Here is a 12,146-nt window from a genome sequence, read left to right on the forward strand (position 1 = left end):
TATATATATATATATATATATATATATATATACAAACATACATACGTACATACATACGTATAAGTACAGGTGAGGATATATAAACCTCAGAGGGATAGAAATATCCAAGATTAGACTGGTTGAATACCTTATAATATAGGCACACGCACACACATGCATATAATTATTATAAAAACCAAGAGAGAAGATGAAGATAAGATTGATATAAATTTATTAATACATTGACAAAACTGACAGTTGTTTCAATTCCTTGCTTATAGCATAAAATCGATCAAATTTAATTTGATTAAATCAATTTGGTTAATTATTATAAGCCAGAATATCATCAGGGAAGAATGTACAAAGAAATTTATATATAACATATTCAAAACATAATGAAAACATTAAAAAAGCAAACAGGATAAATACACTGTACCATTAAAATCAATACATAATATAAAAATATATACAGTTATAAAAGTAGTTATTGTCATAAATTAATATAAATAATGTTAATGCAGACATACCCAAGCAAAAATATAATAAACGGTGATATATAAAAAAAACAATAGACAGGTTATTAAATTATGGGAGTAGAGAAGTGAAATTATTAGATATTTCTGCAAGATTGCAGAGATCCTTGAACGGAGACATGTTGATGCAAGTTGTGTGCAAGAGGTAAGGTGGAGAAGAGCTTCAGCCAGAGTCCTCACAGGCAAAGCACATAGGTATAAACTCTTCTGGGAAGGTAACAGTAATGGAAAAGAAGGTGTGGGCATACTTCTTGCAGAGAAATGGGTGGATAAGTTCATAGAGGTAGTGAGGGTGCACAATAGAGTACTTAAACTCAGGCTAGTCTTGCAGAATGGTATAGCTACAATTATCTCTACCTATTCCCCACAAGCAGGCCTACCAAATAAACATAAGGATCACTTTTATGATATTCTGCTGCAGGCTACCTCAGAAACGAGTGACAATGATCACGTTTTTGTGGCTGGAGATTTTAATGGGCATATTGGACAGCAACCTGGTATCTTCCACCGTGTACATGAAAGCCTTGGAGTTGGTACCAGAAACGAAGAGGGAACTAAGATCCTGGAGTTCTGTGATGCAAATAACCTACTGATCTGCAACACCAATCTCAGGAAGCCAGCCAGCCACCTAATAACCTACCAATCAAGTGACTCTGCTAGCCAGATTTATTTCATTCTCACCACACAGTGGGATACATGGTTGCTCTCAGAGTGATTGGCATTACGAAGGGTATCCAGTTGTAGAAACATTGCCAAATCAGATTGGAGCCAAGTGCAGCCACTGGCTTTCCAGACCTCAGTCAAACCGTCCAACCTATGCCAGCATGGAAAACAGACGTTAAACGATGATGATGATGATGAAACATATATACATATAGATATGTACACACTCACATACATACACACATACATACATACATACATATATATATATATATACAAACACACACACACATATACACACACACACACACACAAATGTCTATACATATATATTATGTGTGTGTATGTGAGTGTGTGTACATGTGTATGTGTATATATATGTTTATATATGAAATATCTAATTATTTCACTTCTCTACTCCCATAATTTAATAACCTGTCTTTTGTTTTTTTTTATATAGCACCATGTATCATATTTTTGCATGGGTCTGTCTGCATTAACATTATTTATATTAATTTATGACAATAACTATTTTTATAACTGTATATATATTTTTATATTATGTATTGATTTTAATGGTACACTGTATTTTTCCTGTTTGCTTTTTTAATGTTTTCAATATGCTATATATAGATTTCTTTGTACATTCTTCCCTGATGATATTCTATCTTATAATAATTAATCAAATTGATTTAATTAAATTAAATTTGATTGATTTTAGTCTATAAGCAAAGAACTGAAACAATTGTAAGTCTTATCTATGTACTAATAAATTTTTATTAATCTTATCTCCATCTTCTCTCTTGGTTTATATATATATATATGTATATAATTGCCAACCAAGTGCAGCGCCCTATACGGGACAGTGCTACTGGCGTTTATAGCTTCAGGAAGACATCTCTTCAAGCTGGCTAATGACACACGTTCTAAGTCTGATTAGTCACAAAATACTATATGCTTTTTCCAGCATCAAACCGTCACTGATCTTGAAAAAGGAGAAATAAGCTATATTAAATCTCTGAGTGAGACGTAAACAGTAGCAATATGGAATTGTAACATATAATAGCCAACCAAGTGTGGCATCCTATACGGGACAGTGCTTCTGGTGTTTATAGCCCCAGGAAGACATCTCTTCCAGCTGGCTAATGACACACATTCTGTGTCCAATTAGTATTTGTGAGGGGAGGTCATCACTCCCATCCCTAGCCTTACATGATACACACAGACTTGAGTTTCTGGCTGGTTACCCTTCCTCAGATTGGAGCCTGGTGCAGCCGCTGGCTTTCCAGACCTCAGTGAAACCGTCCAACCCATGCCAGCATGGAAAACAGATAAAGGGAAATTACTATGTAATTGACCGTTATTAAGATAAAAGAGCTAACAGAATGAACGTTAAATAAGGGGAAAAAACGAAGGGGAGGGAGTAAAAATGCTCATAGCAATCGTGTATGCGCGCATGTACATACATACACATACGCGCATGCACACCCACATACATGTGCCTATATGCATATGTCTGTTCAATTCCAGGCAGTGACCTGAATAATAATAACAACAAGAACAACAATAAGAACAACAAGAGCAACAACGAGAACAACAACAGCAACAAGAAAAACAACAACAACAACAACAACATCGAAAAATACCTTAGGAACGAGAATCCAGGTTCAAAATTTCCCCAAGTCACCGGATAAAGGCTGGAGAGTATATCAGCCGAAACATTGTGTTAACAACAAACAAGATGAAGACAAATATCTGTCAATTGTAAATAATGTACATAATTCCTCATCTCTTACATATAGAACTGTATTATTTATGTTTTGATATTTCTGAAATGAAACACTATTAAACAATTATTGTTATTTGAACTTTTAGACTCATTCTATTGTGATTGTTTACAGAGTGGAAGGTGACTAATGATGAATGACATTAGCAATGCAAGGTAATAGAGTTCAGGTGTAGTATGCTCTCTTTCTTCAAAAATGATTAGAATCAACCAATATCAACTGAAACTCTTACAGATTTTTTTCTCAAAAACCACTAACAGAATATTTGGATTGGGATTTAAATATCTGAGTGAAATACTCAGTTTCTATATTTATCATTCAATTGAACATATGTAATTATAATTTAGTTTTAAACAATAGTTATTATTTCCAACATACTGTTTTAATTCAGTCTTGACAATAAATATTCTATATATAGCACAACTACTACGGAGGAAGGGAGAGAGGGGGAAAATCTGTGTGTGTATATGTACAAGTGCTGATACTATTAATAAAACATCTGTTAATGATGAACATATCAACACACTATAATGACATCATTATTCAATGTGAGGACAGCAACTAAGTTCTTACCTAATACTTGCTGCTATTTATTTCTCACACAAACATAATTAGGTATTAAGATAATGATGTTTACAGAAGTAAATAGGTAAACTGTGGTGTGATAATCACAGTCAATCTGTTTAGTTTATTAAACTGGCTTAAAATATTTGTTCTGCATATATAAACAAAGCTGATCATTACACAATTCTGAGCTATGTATTTATTTCACAGTGACAATGCAGTTTTATAGTAACAGTACTATGATATCCTAGGCCATGTATTACATAATGTCATTCTGGGAAGCTGTGTGTAGAAGCCAACATTGGCAAGTTTAGAATTCAATCTTTAGTTTTGTTCAAGACCCACAAGCTAAAAAGAAAGTGTATCTAACAGTGTCTGAGTAGAGGCAAGACATGTGGAATTACAGATTAGCAGCTGTTCCAAAATGACCCTAAATTGATCCAAATTGCCAACTGCAACAATCTCATCTATATCTAGAAAGATTGGTTTTACAGAAGAAAGTTACTGAGTTTTTTTCAGAAACATTTTCAAATAGCTGTATATCTTATACAAAATCTAAAGTTAGAGCTCTTTGGCATTTGAGTTTGTAATTTTCTGAGTAAAGTCATGATATCAGAGGTGTTGTAAGTTTTAATATGATTTGTATTTGTTTTATCTACAATAAACCTACAATAAGCTGGAAAGCTCCAATTTAGATTATTTATTAGATTCTATTGAAATAAAATTTTTTTATCTAGCTAATTAATTATTCTTTTACTTGTTTGACTGCAGCCATGCTGGGTACCACCTTTAGTTGAGCGAATCAACTCCAGGACTTATTCTTTGTAAGCCTGGTGCTTATTTATTGGTCCCTTTTGCCGAACCGCTAAGTTACAGGGACGTAAACACACCAACATCGGTTATCAAGTGATGTTAGAGGGACAAACATATACACACATACATGTATGTGTGTGTGTATATATATATATATATATATGACAGGCTTCTTTTAATTTGTCTACCAAATCCACTCACAAGGCTTTGGTCGGCCCGAGGCTAGAGTAGAAGACACTTGCCTAAGATGCCACACAGTGGGACTGAACCCGGAACCATGTAGTTGGTAAGCAAGCTACTTACCACACAGCCACTCCTGTGCCTACTTATCATAACTTACCTTATTTTAATTGCATACATTCAACTTGATACATAAAGAGAATCGGCAATACTTGTGTCACTATACATACACATTTGATCATCTGGTTGTTGATTCTGAGGGAGGTGTTCAGAGCTTCTAAATAAAACTTATTGCCATCAGATGCACATTCTCAATGGCTTCATTCAGATCATGTGGCAGAATTGTTGTTTGTGATCATTTTTTCTGCAGTAGTCAGCAACCACCAAGATATCGCCCATCACATAATCCAAATCAGATAAGGTGAATGAGCCTTATGTACTATCCAGTGTTTTGTTTAGAAGTTATGAATACCTCATCACTCAGAATCAAGTGTTTGAATGATGAGAAATGTTTTTACATTTGTGCAACTTCAAGTAATGTAATTCTGAGAAAATTAACGCACCCACCAACACTAGTGCTTGTCAATAATAAAACCTGCAGTTTAACAAAACTTGCATATACCAATACACAGGTATAAGCTATACAGTTTAAGTGCAGTTGAATAAGAACTTGGGGATAATGTATTGAGGGATACAGAGTCAGAATTTTAAAAGTGGCATGTAGTTACACACTATTATTACAGTTCAGAGACCACTTCCAAACACAAACAAACACATACAACAGCATAGAGTGTAACTGCAACATCCTAAAAACACATTTTTTTCTTATTAGACCAGACAAGCATAAACTACATACAGACACTGAAATAGCTACAACACCATCTCACCCTTGTATTATGTCCAGATGATCATGCTGCATTTCAGCACTGCATGTTAGTGGGTGTAACATGGTCTTCATCTAAACAGATACATGGAATAACTGGGAAGCTGGATCTGTGGGTCACATCTTATTGTTTGGTTGATTCCATGTGTGCCTCAGAAGAGCCTACCAAAGATTACACTACTACTAGTCTCAGACTATTCTTATTGAAAAGCAAGAATGTTTCCAAATTATTAAACAAATGCAAATAAGTTAATTAATAACATATTTAACTAGTCAGTGATATGCAAAAAACTGAATTAGTAAAATTATAAATTTAATATTGCTAAAATTATTTTTTCACTTGTTATTCTTAACATTAACAATTTTATCTACATAGAAACTTATAGAGGACAAACAGTAGCTTTCTAATTTAGGAACAAGCCTTTCCTTGTAAAAAAAAAAGGTCAGCAATTTAATTGCTTCATACAACCATTTAAGATAGATATGTTTGAACTATAAGTTATTGGTTTATACTACATATCTTGTTTGTAGCTTAAGTAACAAATTTAGAAATTGGAATAAACATCATCAATTCTTTGGCTTTACTCGCAATTAAAATTGAAAGTTGCAATTTAATCTCATGAAAAGTATATGTAATTATCATCATCATCATCACTATTTAATGTCTGTTTTCCATGCTGGCATGGGTTGGACGTTTTGACAGAGGACTGGCAAGCCAATAGGCTGTACCAGGTTCCAATCTGATCAAGCAAGGTTTCTACAGCTGGATGCTCTCCCTAACACCAACCACTCTGAGAGTGTAGCGGGTGCTTTTTATGTGCCACTGGCACAGGATCCAGTCAGGCAGCAATGGCATCGACTATGTTCAGATGATGCTTTTTATGTGCCACTGGCATGGGAGTCAGTCAGGGAGCACTGGCATCAACAACATTCAGGTGTTTTTTACATGCCACTGACACAAGAGCCAGTCATGTGGAACTGGCATCAAGCCATGCTTGAATGGTGCTTATTACGTGCCACCAGCATGGTTGCCAGTCAGGCGGCACTGGCATCAGACATGATTTCGATTTCACTTGACTCAACAGTGTGTCGTCTGGCAATTTAAGGGTACTTTTAAATGGGCTGGTTATGCAACACAAGTATCGGCCACAACTGCATAGGCGTAGGTGTGGCTGTGTGGTAAGTAGCTTGCTTACCAACCACATGGTTCTGGGTTCAGTCCCACTGCATGGCACCTTGGGCAAGTGTCTTCTACTATAGCCTTGGGCCGACCAAAGCCTTGTGAGTGGATTTGGTAGACGGAAACTGAAAGAAGCCCGTCGTATATATGTATATATATGTGTGTGTGTGTGTGTATGTTTGTGTGTCTGTGTTTGTCCCCCCAACATCGCTTGACAACCGATGCTGGTGTGTTTACGTCCCCGTAACTTAGCGGTTCGGCAAAAGAGACCGATAGAATAAGTACTAGGCTTACAAAGAATAAGTCCTAGGCTTACAAAGAATAAGTCCTGGGGTCGATTTGCTCGACTAAAGGCGGTGCTCCAGCATGGCCACAGTCAAATGACTGAAACAAGTAAAAGAGTAAAAGAGTAACTGCGATCTCACTTTACTTGCCAGGACTTCTCAATCACAGCATATCTCCAAAGGTATCCATCTCTTGTCATTGCCTCTGTGAGGCCCAACATTCGAAGGTCATGCTTCACCACCTCATCCTGGATCTACCTCTTCCACAGGTTCCTTCCACTTCTTCACACAGCTGTCTTCATCCATATGCAATATATGACCATTATGTAGTACATAATCACTCACTCTCTCTCACCCACATACAAAACCTATTTTGATTGACAGCTTAGTTTTTCTTTTTATTAGAAAATCTCTTCCATAATCTAAACAATTAAAAGAAATACTAATGTAGGCATAAATAGTCAAATTTTTAATACAAATAGCACAATGCTTGGGTTACCAGAAGATCATCATCATCATTTAATGTCTGCTTTCCATGCTGGCATGGGTTAGATAATTTGACTGGAACTGGTAAGCTGGAGATGATTTGAAAGGAGCTGGTAAGCTGAGTCACTCGCACCAGCCAATTATGATTTCATTTGGCTTGACAGAGTCTTCTCAAGCACAGCAAATCACCAAAGGTCATGATCAGTTGTCATTGCCTCCATGAGGCCTCACATTCAAAGATCATGCTTTACAACCTAGTTTCATGTCTTCCTGGTCTACCTCTTCCACAGGTTCTCTTCATAGTTAGAGATAGGCACTTTTTTATGCAGCAGTCCTCACCCATACATATCACATGACCATACCAGCACGGTCATCTCTCTTGCAAACCACACCTGATGCCCAGTTTTTCTCTCAAAATGCTTACACTCTGTTGTATATGTACACTGACATTACACATCCAGCAGAGCATACAACATTCATTTCTTTCAAGACTTCACATGTCCTCTGCAGTCACGACACATGTTTCACTGCCATGTAACATGACTGTTCGCATACAGGCATCATACAATCTGCTTTTGAGTCTGAGGGAGAGGCCTTTGTTGCCAACAGAGGTAGAAGCTCTCTGAACTTTGCCCAGCCTATTCTTATTCTAGCAGCTATGCTTTGAGAGCATCCACCTCCACTGCTGACTTGGTCACCTAGATAATGAAAGCTACCAACTACTTTTAGGTATCTCCCTTGCATTTGATGGAATCTATTTTCTGTATATTTCTAGCATTTATTGTACCTGTACTGCCACATACACAGACTATTTTTGCTGTTAACCTTCCTCTGATATTGCTGCACCTTTTATGTGTTTATAGCTTGTACTGGGTACACCTTATGGAGTTTCTACCTATGCCTTTTCTACATATCTGAAGGGATTTGTGATTTGTCTGTTAAGTAGGAAATACCTAGTAGGAAATACTTAGTAAGGTTTTACTTTTTGCTAAATTAACTCTAGGACCCTTTGATTCCAGACCTTTCTCCAGTTCTGATAGAGATTCAGCTATAAGAACAAGGTCATCAGCATAGAGGAGCTCCCAGGGGCAGTCCAATTTAAATTTCTCTGTTATTGCCTCGAGGACTATGATGAACAAGAGGGGCTGAGGACTGATCCTTGGTGAACTCCTATTTGTACATGGAATTCATTGCTATACTCGTTGCCAACCCTCACCTTACTAACAGCATCTCTGTACATGGCCTGTATAGCTCTCTATTCCTAGTTTCTGCAATGGCCACCAGATAAGGGAACATTTACACTCCATGTAAACAAAAGCCAAGTACAAAGGTCTATTATTAGCTAGGTATTTACCAGTTGCCTTACCAGAAATATAGCATCAGTGGTGCATCTCCCAGGCACAAAATTGATTTTATTCATAAATTTTTTAATTAGGTAGTTAAAAAATGGAAATTCTATTTGGTTTACCAGAATGAACTTTATTCCTTTTAACCTCTTATCATACAGAAATATTAAATATATTCTTAACCCATTACCTACCAGTGATCTCATGAGATTACTTAAAAATTACAAATTTCGTAATTATCTGTCAATATTTACACATATCTAACCTTTTTGCTATATCTACTAGGTATATTTTTCTGATATTCAAATGAGGTTTGCTAATTTTTCACCCAATATCTCACTTATTTCTATTTAAAATGTTATTTTGATCATTCCAGCGTGTTTCTAAGGCTGTTTTATGCTAGAAATTAAAGTTTCATTAAAAAATTCCAGTTAATAGAATTATGGGAGGTAATGGGTTAATTGGAAAATGTAGTCATGGTATTGGGACAATATTCTGCACCTTAAGTTATGACAGCTGAGGCCTCCACAGGGATCTGTTCTTGGTCCCTGTAATTCATATGTATTAATGAAATAGATGCCAATTTAGATCCTATTACTGTGCTAAAATATGTGGATCTGTTCTTTCCCACAGTCTGATTTTGACATAATGCAGCAATGGATTGCTGACCTTTAAACATTTCAAGATAAAAACATGGAATTTACTTACTTAGTGACACAAACCTTAAGAAGTCAGTTGGCAAACATGACCTGGACATTATTGTCAATGATGACACACACTGGACAAACTAGATTTTTAAAATTGTCAAAAAGGTTTAAGGTTTAAGGTATAAATGTGTATTTATGGGAATGCATGCATGCACATACATATGTGTGTATGTATATCTATAAGCTCTTAAAATTAGATATATGTATGCACAAATATGTGTAAGTATTTGGGTATGAGCATATATAAATGCTCTCTTCCGATGGTCGTCCCTTGTCATGGTAGAAGAGCTTGTGTGTTCCAATGATTCTTTGAGTGATACTGTCTGGAGTCTTAGACACCTGGTAGGGCCACCCATAGCTGCAAGGTCGAGGATGAGGTCCCAGAATAAACACAACCAAACACCAACAGCAGAGCAAGAGGAAGAGGGCTATCTCAAGCTCCCAAGGATTGACTCCAGCAGCTCGCTGCAACCAGTCTCATCAAAACTGCACATCTCAATTCTTGAGCTGCAGTAGAGAAGTTCTTGGCCAAATGCATGCATGCATGTGGGTGTCGCGCAGCCATGATCACCTCAAACAATTTACTCAGTGAATGGCTTCATCTTTCTGATCTGTCTCAAAAAGCCCAATGTCAATGGTATCGTGGGCACTGGAGGCAGGTCTGGAAAGCTGGAAGCCTCTAGTCCGTGACAACTCATTGGCAGTGAATCTCAGATGGTCGCTCTCCAATGAATAGCCGTGACATTGGAGTTCAGCAGCTAGACTTGTGACTGGGCTGGCCTCTTTAGGACTACCGCAACCCACTCCTCAAGGGGAAGCCCCTAGAAAAGGTGGGTAAACATCGGACATGGAAAATTGATCTGGCCAGCATACTGTGGCTGGTGGACCTCCCACTTAGCGGTTGGAACTCTACTAAATCCTCTGTTTCACAACCTCTCACCTTTGAAGTCCAGAACATCCACACTCTCCAGGACAAGAGTTACATTAATCGACTAGAGCGACGTCCAGCCCTCATCTGCAAGGAACTTGCTCACTTCAACATCAACATGGTAGTCTTGAGTGAGACTAGGCTTCCTGGAGAAGGCAGCATCAGGAAAGCTGGCTCCAAATACACCATTGTTTGGAAAGAGAAGAATCCTAATGAATTACACATCCTTGCCATCAAAATGCAACTCATGGACCAACACAGACTCAACCCAACTGCTGTCAGTAAGTGCCTGATGACTGTTCGGATCCCACTCATTTGGGACAGATTCCTTACGCTGATCTCTATGCATGCTCTTACCCTCACATCTGAAGATGACATCAAGGCTTTGTTCTACAACCTGCTGGACCGCACCATCCAGACAGTCCCTGCACACGACAAACTCGTTGTGTTGGGGGACATCACCTGCTCCACCTTCTTATTTCTCGCCTTGACATCAAGATCTGCCGCCCACCAAAGCGGGTCTCAACAAAAATTCCTTGCCAATGCTTCAATTGCACCAAACTCCAGAACTCACAGGCATCCCAAGACTTCAGGGAATCCATTGAGAGACAGCTGATGGACCTCCCAAAGCCAACCTCCATTGAGGATCACTGGGCCAGCCTTTGTGAAGCCATGACCGCTGCCACTGAGGAGACGATCAGCTTTGCCTGGAAGAAAGTCCAAGACTGGTTTGACGAGAATGATGAAACCATCTCCCGTTTTATCAAAGCTAAACTCCAGATGTGCTTAGCCCTCGAGAACCATGCCACTGCGGAGAACAAATGAAAACACCAGCAAGCATCAGTGGAATGTCAGCAAGGAATTCAAGAAGCTCAGAACATCTAGTGGCAGAGGAAAGCAGAGGAGATGCAAAACTATGTGGACCAACGAGATTTGTGCAGCTTTTATGCTGCAACCAAGGAGATCTTTGGCCCCACAAGGTCATGAGTGGGCAGCCTGTAGAACACAGCTGGCTCTATGATAACCAACACCCAGGGAATCCTTGATCGCTGGAAGTCTCATTTCGATTGCCTACTTAACAACCACTCATGCACTCCTGACGATCTCCTCCAAAACACCCCACAGCTCCCCAAACACCATTGAATGTTCCTGCCGCCCTCACGACGAGTTCAACAAGGCACTTGTGTACATGAAGCCAGGGAAGCTCCAGGATCAGACAATATCCCGTTTGAGTTTTTCATTCACGGAGGTCCTGAGCTGAGAAATCATCTGATGCTCCTTATCCTCAAGATCTGGGAAAGCAAGACACCCCCGAATAACTTCCATGATGCAACTATCAACACCATCTACAAGAAGGGAAACCAAGAGGATTGCAATAACTATTGGGGCATCTCACTCCTGAGAATTGCAAGTAAGATCTCTGCCTGTATCCTAACTCAATCACCTCATCATCCTCATGGAAGATATCCTCCCTCAAGGCACAATCGACATAATCTTTTGTGCCCGTCAACTCCAGGAGAAGTGTCAGGAACAGCAACAGCCTGCAATGTTCATCTTCTGGGATCTAAAGAAAGCCTTTGATAAAGTCCTCCGTCCTGCAATATGGTCTGTCCTTGCTTGGTTTGGATGTTTGGAGGACTTCATTGCTCTGGTCCACTTCCCTCCATGATGGCATGGTAGGCAGTGTATGCCATCAAAATGCCCTCACAAACTCATTTATCATCACTGGGAGTCTTAAGCAAGGATGCATCCTGGCACCAACCTGTTTCTCTTTGTACATGGCTGCCATGTTCAACGAAATCCCACTAGACTT

The 12,146-nt window shown here is 38.5% G+C and overlaps 1 protein-coding gene across 2 annotated transcripts in view; it reads right to left on the minus strand.

The window, feature by feature from the left end:
• LOC106867303 (phosphatidate phosphatase LPIN3) overlaps positions 1–2,905 on the minus strand; it is a 137,213-nt gene extending 134,308 nt beyond the window's left edge. Inside the window, exon 1 of one of the 2 annotated variants that reach the window (XM_052967291.1) lies at positions 2,822–2,905. The gene's annotated coding sequence lies outside the window, so the exon portion shown is untranslated. The remainder of the gene's footprint in view (positions 1–2,821) is intronic. The other variant, XM_014912142.2, reaches the window with a different exon arrangement.
• Positions 2,906–12,146: the final 9,241 nt, after the last annotated feature.

The sequence above is a fragment of the Octopus bimaculoides genome, chromosome 4, assembly GCF_001194135.2.
Source record: "Octopus bimaculoides isolate UCB-OBI-ISO-001 chromosome 4, ASM119413v2, whole genome shotgun sequence".
Classification (NCBI taxonomy): Eukaryota; Metazoa; Mollusca; class Cephalopoda; order Octopoda; family Octopodidae; genus Octopus; species Octopus bimaculoides.